The sequence below is a fragment of the Anabrus simplex genome, chromosome 7, assembly GCF_040414725.1.
Source record: "Anabrus simplex isolate iqAnaSimp1 chromosome 7, ASM4041472v1, whole genome shotgun sequence".
Taxonomy (NCBI): domain Eukaryota; kingdom Metazoa; phylum Arthropoda; class Insecta; order Orthoptera; family Tettigoniidae; genus Anabrus; species Anabrus simplex.
Genome location: NC_090271.1, coordinates 312,056,868 through 312,065,785, shown reverse-complemented (window position 1 = coordinate 312,065,785; position 8,918 = coordinate 312,056,868). Strand labels below are relative to the sequence as shown.

At 41.5% G+C, this 8,918-nt stretch overlaps 1 pseudogene; it reads right to left on the bottom strand.

Annotated features, from left to right (window-relative positions):
- Positions 1-6,547: 6,547 nt before the first annotated feature.
- On the bottom strand, positions 6,548-7,305 carry LOC137501558 (piggyBac transposable element-derived protein 3-like; annotated as a pseudogene).
- Between the last annotated feature and the right edge of the window lie 1,613 nt (positions 7,306-8,918).

Here is an 8,918-nt window from a genome sequence, read left to right as displayed (position 1 = left end):
TCTTTACTGTAAGATAACAACAGACTATGTTCTAAACACACATCATATCCAGTCCTCTGTAACATGTTTTATCTTGTTCAGGAGGGGAAGTTACTAGTCGGATGGAGATATGAAGCCTTAGCGATGGTGTAGATAGTAGAGGGGGAGGAGGGCCATCTAGCGCAGAAAGGCATCTCTCCGTAAAACTGTCAAGAGGAGGTGGAGGAGGATGAGCATCGTGGCTGACCTCCGTAACTGTGAGAAGGAGGAGGAGGAGGGGAATAAGCTGACCTCCCTAAATGTGAGGAGGAGGAGGAGGGATTGAGCTGACCTCTGTCCACGTGGTTATGACCTGTCAAGATGGAAGCTGTTAAAAGCCCATGGATTTTAAATTCCGCGCTCCACGTACTTAAGTAGGCAGATAGCCGCCATCCTGCGCAATCGCCTCTAGGCCATCTCCTCAAATCGTATGTCTCCCGTAGACCAACTTTCTCCATAAGAGCCTATGTATAGCCGCTTTCTTGCCCAGTAGCCTCTGGGCCAAATTTCTCTATAAGCGCTCGTGTATAGCTGCCATCTTGTGGAATTGACGTCGGGACGGGCAGCCTGTTGAGGAGGGAGGAGGTCAGGCCCCAAGATAGCGAATGTTCACGTCAGGAAGTGCATTTGCCTGTTAAACTGAGGTTAGGCCCCACCATTATGGCGACTCTCCACGTCGGGAAGGGTACCTAGCCATAACACTGAAGTTAGAACCCTCCAAGATTGCGACTGCCCACGTCGAGAAGGCCATCTGCCCGTAAAACTGAGGTTAGGCCCTTCCAAGATGGCGACTCCCCACGTCGGGAAGGACATGTAGCCGTAAAACTGAGGTTAGGCCCCTCCAAGATGGCGACTGTCCACATCGAGGAGGGCACCTGCCCGTAAAACTGAGGTTAGACCCACACAAGGTAGCAACTGTGAGGTTACGCGTGCTCTCTTATGTAAATTCCAAGTCGGGAAGGGCAACTTGCCGTAAAGCAATGAGGTTAGCCACATTCACTTGTTAAAATTTCGCGCCCACGTGGTTAGGAACGGTCATCTTGAGAGCTGTCAAAAGCACGTGGATTTCAAATTCCGCGCCCTCCACGTGCTTAAGGTGGCAACAATGAGGTTAGGCATTGTCAAGATGGCAGCAGAGAGGTAAACGATGTGCACTTGTCCGAAAAAGTGAGGTTAGGGTCCGTCAATATGACAGCTGACAAAGCAAGAGGCCAAACACGTGGGTTTTTTACAAACATAGCACGTGGCTTTGTTTACAAACAACAGCACGTGGTCGTGACGTCACGGTCACGTCGTTATGGCGTCATGGGGTCAATGACCTCGACAGGGGTCAATGACCTCAGGTGCTGGCTCAGCAGAAAAATTGCTGACGCTATGTTTCTGAACCTGCCTTGCCCATGCTACTAACGGTAGACTATATAATGTTAGTGAAGACGATTTTAGAGGAATACTGTGCCCTATAATGCCCTGGTCGTTATCAAGCAAATGCTGAGATCCGACCAAGTTCATTATATTGGACAATACACTCACCAAATGGCAAGTGCCCTTTGGAACATAGCTTACCTGACTCGAATATCATCTTCTTCAGCTCGGCGTAGCTCAATCAGTAACAGGGAAAATGGATGGATATGGGTCAGATTAACAAAAGAAATGAAGAGGAATAGTACGTTCAGGGTATAAACTTATTTAAGCCAAATAAGAAAAAGATATGTGAGCTGCGAATTCGCTAATATAACATGGTCATTTACAAATGATAGTTAAATATCTGGTATAAAAATTAATCTGCCAAATTTACACAAGTGACAATGCTTTCATTTATTAATGAATTTAGTAAGAATGAGTCTCCATTTGCGGTTGTAGCATGGTGTAGGAGACCCCTAGCATCGTACAAATTTGACGTCGCAGCAAACAGGGTAAGGCTACTTCTAAAGAAATAAAATCAAATGATGAGTTTCTGAATATCTAAATCGTATCCACAAACAACATAAAATATTTCCTTAGTGAATTTATGCCACAGAACTTAGCGTTAGCACACGCTCTTAAAACTAAACGTGCAATACAAATCTACCGTATGGGAATCGAACTCAAGGCTACAGAAAGTCCAGCAACAACCCTGCTCATAATGCGATAAAAATATATTATTTACACTATGCAGACACATCGTAATCACGACATACACATATTAATGAAACACCCAGTCGTGTCTAAATTTTATCTTCCAACCAGCGGTAAGAATGAGGTCAACGCTCCCTTCTTTCCTTTTGACAGAGACAGTATTGTTCCCGCAAACTTGTAGACTTTCCTTGCAGTGACATCAGAACGTAATGCTTTTCTTTTTGACACGACTAGGGACCTTGTACGAAATGAGCGGTCATGATGAGACAGCCATAAATTACAACCAGCTGACAGCTAGTAAAAAACACTTGGTTAACACTCGTACCTCCAATTCCAGCCCATTAATACTATAAATTACTGTGCCCTCATAATCATATAATTCCCATGTAATTACCACATATTTACTCATTCAATGCAGTGCGAAACTCTGCACTCTAATCTGCTCATAACTCAAATTCAACTGGAGTATTTATTCTGATCTTCCTTTGTGCATTTTACCAGCGCATATAACTATCACATAGCAGCTTATGCCTGCAGTTCTCCGGCTATCATGGGCTTTATCCCTTGATTCTGGGCTTATCAACATGTTTCTCATTTCGTACATATTTCTGCGTACATTCAAGACCAGCTCAATCTCGTACCTGATTCCAAGTGCATTAAAGACATATGGAAGACCTTATACTGTTCTCGTCTCTCAATAAACATTAACTTCTACGCATGCTTCATGCATCTAGCTAGTCCCCAAACATCTAGTTCTGGCTATAAATCTGAGACTGTGTAAGTCTTGGGTAGATGAAATTGTACGACCCTTATTCCCATAGATTGAAAATATTATGTACAAGTTATGACATCAACGAAAATAAAATTTGAAACAATAGCATGCAAACATTATCCATCTTACACGCGTGAGTCCTGGGGCATAAATCTATGTACACGTGCCCTCGGTGAACTCTCCTATTTACATATTGGCGGAAGGCCTTATTTTCATTATTAAGATCCTGCCATTAGCCTCTCTGCTGCATGCTAAGAACAAAAGGGTTGGTCTGACCTGCATCTATCATCTGAGCAGTTCCCCTTGCGGACTTGATTATTTAGCTCATCATGCTAACGTTGTGGACGGGAGACAGCAGGTGGGGGATCGGGACTGGTGATATGCTGATTTCGACGTTCAGCTGAAACTCGTTCTGGTGAGTAGATCGCCGTCTTCTCGTTGTGGATGGTGCGTCGACAGGATGGAAACACGCTGCTGGCGGTCCACGCTCGTGCCTCGCTGCCGCAAAGGATGTTCCGTTGTTCCACTTGAAACTATTGCCTCAGCGTGATGACTTCGCAGTATCAGGTACACACGTGATGTCAGAGAAAACGTCACTAGGACAAATACAGTCTCTAACTGCGTTGCGTGGAGACAATGGGTGTCTTCTCCTCGTAGAGTTGCCGTGCGACAGACACTTCCTCGTCAGCGATACACACAATGACTGAGACCAGCGTTCTTGCAGGCTGTATATATGAATGCGCAAGACCCACGCTCGCGGGATCAACGTGTGTGGGCCTTCAAAAGCGTGCGCGCGGATATGAAACTTCTCTCACGGTACTTGAGATAATTATTCATTAATTCGTTGAGATTAACATTATAGTCGTGTGACATATCAAAATTTGCAGAAAAATATGCTCATTCCGACTATCCTATCCAAATTTATATATTCATCTTGTAGGCGGAGATATGGAATAAGTTTGTTTCCCTCCAAGTTAAGCTTCCCCGCGGTTTCTCATGAAGTTGCACGCATCCCACGCTACAAGCTTGGGTTAATAAATTTTAATGTTCATGCTGGGAACTTCATTTGGCGTCTGACGCTAAACTCTCTTGAAAAGCGCGCAATGCTAGGTACTATTGCACAATAAAGTACAATCTAATGTCCTTTCCTTGTGGTCTCATCTGCACACCATAATTATCAGCATATCATCATTATTTGACTATGAACAGAATGGTTCAGTACATGAATATGGGAAGAGTGGTGGTGGTGATTATTGTTTTAAGAGGAAGTACAGCTAGGCAACCATCCACTAGTATGGGAAGGGGCAAAGTCTTTGTGGTGGCAAATTATTTTGAAAAGGCTTTTTATAAGATAAATAGAAGGGCGTTAGTAGAAAAATTGTGTAGGTTGGGGGTTTCGGGGAAGATGATACGTGCCGTGGAGGCGATATATGAGGTCAGGGGTTGTGTTAAACTGGAGGAAAACAGGTTGAGTAGGCCCTCATAGTCTAAGGTGGGTTTAAAACAAGGATGTGAATAATCCCCCGAATTGTTTATTTTATTTATCAATGATATTTTAGATGGACACGGCGGGAATAAACAGGCGGTACCGGTGCTTCATGGGTTGGAGATACCGGGAGTGATTATTGCAGACGATGTGATTTTGTTGACATTAACTGCAGGGGGATGAAGCAAAGTTTAAATGCAATGTCAGAATATGCAAAGGAATGGGTCTTGAAAATTAACGGGAACAAATCTACTGTAATGTGTTAGTAACGCAGTAACATAGAGGTAGAAAAAAGAAATGATTTTGATGGTACAGGGAGAGAGATTGGAACAAGTAAATAAGTTAGAATATCTAGGAGGGATTTTAAACGGAAAAGGGACGTGGGAGGATCAAATCGGAAGAGCCAGGAGTAAGGGGATAGCAGCCTTAGCCTCAGTCAAAATGTTAATGTTCAAATTAGCTATAAAACCTTGACGTTAGTCGTAAGAACGTTAGTCGTTAGTCGTAGCATAATGTATGGGGCTGAAGTATGGGGGCTGGAGGAAAAGAAAGTATACTTAGATGAATATTAGTAAATTTTGTAAGGCAGTGATGGGGCTTCCCCAGTGCACAGCGAATGCTGGGGTGAGGTTTATGTGCGGAGAAGAAATAGAGGTTGAGTGTGTGAAAAGAGTAATCAAATATTAGATGGGGTTGAAAAGAGGGGAAGGAGGGATCTTGCTCCAGGCTGCGTACAAACGACAAAAGAAAAACCTGTATAAGGAGTGCTGGCTAGAAAATATTAAACTATAGTTGGAGAGGGTGGGATTGGGGTACATGTTGGAACAGGTTTGGAAAACAAACGATGTTAGGGGTCAGGGGTGCTTTCGAGGAGGATTAGAGATATACAAAGGCAGAAATTATTAGAAGAATGAAGGAACAGAGGGTCGCTTAGGTCCGGTTTCATCAACACATTTTAAATATACACTAACAAGTAGCTAGTTAACCTCTTCAGTCCCAGGAGACAAAAATTTGGATTTTGACAGTGATATTTACTAGAGTGGATAATAGGGAATCAGAGATGTTGAGAAAAATTCCAGAAAAAATATTCTACTGATAGGGTGTCCAAAATTGATGGTGTACATATGTACACCTCAGGTTTTTATTACATAAATATATTTAACAAAATTATACATATATCTTATTAATGTTGAAAAGTATGGTACATTTACACCCAGATTAAATCACAAAATTACATAAATGCCTTAAACTAAAAATAGAAGGTATAAATTTGACATGAGAACTTTATGTAATAATAAGCAAGATGTTCCTCAATAACCATGACGTCAGTGTCAAAACCAACCTATAACTCTAAAAATACTTGAAAAATGCAAGCACACTGTACATATTACATTGTAATTACATGCTCAATCAATACTTAACATGGTATTTAATGAAACAGTTGTTCTTGAGGACACACAAGTACATATTGCATTTTACACACATGATTCTTGATTTGGACTTGCATCCTGGGAACCTACACTTGGATGGAAAGCTGTCATTTGAATACTTGGGAAAATGTCCGTACATATCAAATCTGACTTCCGGAATAGGCTGTGATATCACTTTACGGTATTTAGAGGCTGGTTCTTGTTCTTCCTGTTCCCTTTGTGCATCATCCAACAGTGTGCAGTCCTCTCGGTGAGTGTCTGACTGACTGTGAAATTGTTTCAGATCTAATCAGGGCATTAGCTGCATGGAGACGGTATTGTAAGAGACTCATTTGTTTTCTCTTAGGGATATCTGATTTCCAGCAGGCCCTTCTGTACATTAACCAGCCGTTGACAAGGACAAGGTCTACAAAATGGTTGAAGACTCGTACTGTCCATCTTTTTGGTCGTACAGTACATCTATAGTATGCCAACAGTCTGTCGCAGAGGTCAGTTCCCCCCATGTTTGGATTATAACTCCTTGTTACTGCTGGCTGTGGTACCTCAATTTTCTTTTTTTCCTGTTTGGACCAACGCATGCATGTGGCCTGTGGCTCACTTCCAACACAAGTTGACAAAAATGTAACACATTTGTTGTCTTTCCATTTCAGAACACAAACTTTTCCATCTTCCCTAACTTTCTCATCCCACTCCCCTCTTTGCAACTGTTTGTCACCTTTCAGCTTACTAACCACAGGCCCAATTCTGTTTTTCAAGACAGTTCCTGTTTGATGAATGCCATTACTCATCAAGAACTCTGCACACTTCATACTGGTAAAGAAACGGTCAGTGTAAATGACACGATGTCCATCCTTTGGCACTGTCACACTTAACAGTTTCACAATGCTGCCACCCAAACCAAGCTGTTTCATGTCATTTTCACAAACAGTCCTCTCCCCTGATATATACAAAAGTCTAATACTAATCCATCTCTAGCTGCCAAGACAAAATTTTTAAGTCCAAGTGGGTTAGGTTTTGAGGGGACGAACTGGCGAAAACTACACCTTCCTGAAAAGGGTATCATCTGTTCATCAATCGACAGATGTGCAGGCCTTGGCAACGTCAGACACTTATCCCTAACAATATTTATCATTGGCCCAATTTTCCACAGTTTATCAGACAGGTCATGCTCAGCTAGGTTGTCTGTGAAATGCAGGTAATTCCTGAGTTCAAAATACCTATCTCGAGGCATACATTCTGAAATTAAAGGCACTTTTAATTCCCTGCTCCAGTATAGTTTTCCCTGTGGTAGCTTGAGAGTACCCATCAAAATCTGAATCCCTGTAAACTGTAGTAATTCTACAGCTGTGGTCTGAACAGAGCGCAAGTCACGTTTTTGCACTGAATACAGGTTTGTTTGCTCAGCCAACAATTCCCAAAAAGCAGTTGGCAGATATTCATGAAAGGCCTCTTGTACTCCTTTAGGACCATTTTCATCGACCTCCAGTTCCTCTTCAAATTCAGGCCCCCTTCTCTCCATTCTGAAAAGCATTCCAAATTAGTGTGAATTAACATCCATTTATGAAATGTAAATTAGGCCTACACTCATTTTGTATGTACAAGTACATGTGCATGCTTTACATAATGGGAAGAGTTTCTTCAATATAAAATTATAGAATATTTTGAACATACCTTGTAGTTTTCTACTTCATCAAACGGGTGTTTACTTGCAGTGGTGTAGTAGCAGCTGTTAAATGTACATTATCTTCATTTTCTGATTCAGAGTCTGTCGATGAGTTTTCTATAATTGCTGTCTCAAATAACTCAACATCTGTGTCCGACAGTCCGACATCACTGTTATTCAGTAAATCTACTAATGCATCTGTAGTAAGGATGCCTGTAAATGTAAAACACTGGTTAATGATGCAGAAAACATAGCAAAACATCATAACCTCAAAGAGGGAGAATATTGTTGTTGGGACCTGAGGTGCACAAATGTACACCTCATTTTTACCGGATAAAAACATACCAAAATATTAACTTCAACACATTAAATACTATGTGTTTTCAATTATTAAATATAACTGAATGTATTCCAATAGTTATTTCATTTATATGCCGTCAAATATAATTCTTACCGGTACTTACTTCTCTTGCTGTGCTCTCTAGCAGCCATCTTGGCCAAATGTAAAATTCCATGTGGTCTGGCTCACAGCTGAACCGGTATATAGGGCTCCTAGTGGTTTTATTTGGAACTAATAAGGTAAACATACGTGTGGCACACGGCACAAACATAAAAATCTAACCTCAATGTGTCGAAATAAAATAAAAATTGAAGGTGTACATATGTACACTTCTGGACTCAAGAGGTTAATACGGAGTTAAAATTTTAACATCTTGCTAGGTTTCTTGCGTTTCATCAAACTTTTCTTGTCAAATGTTAACTAATCGACTGTTAACTCTCCCAGTATTGCGAACTGGTGCGAATCAAGGAGGCAGTGGTACGAACGTGCTGTTTTACAGCGCGCTCCGATGCGCTTTTGTTTGCGTACAGCTGTAAAATATGGCGCGAGAAGTGAAACGAAATCGTAGTTCTAATTTTTCCTCCTTCGAAAAAGAGTTGCTAATTGAATTAGTTAGTAAATGTATATAAGTTATTGAGTGCAAGCGCACGGATGGCTTGACGATAAAACAAAAGGACGAGGCGTGGGAGAAAGTCCGCGATGGTTTCAATGGGGTTAACAGATACTTTTTTAGCGGGTATCCACTGTCACCTAACAAAATCACTTCGTTAATTGTCCAACTTCAAACTGTGCTCCGATATGGGAGTTATTAAACATTGTATTGTCGTGTGCGGAAGCAGACCACCTAACAAGTAAATCCCTGATTTGGAGGTTAGGCTCATTAATCACCTGAACATTAACAGAGAAATATCCCTTACGATTACGATATATTTCGGCCCAATTGCCTCCAAGTGATTGGATTCTTACATGCGTGTAATCTATTGCACCTAGAACAAACACTAGGAAAACGACTTATTTCATAGAATTTGCGGATAATTTGCTGACGCTCTTCTACTGAAGGGAATGTAATGTTATTTGCCTCCTCCTCATGGATG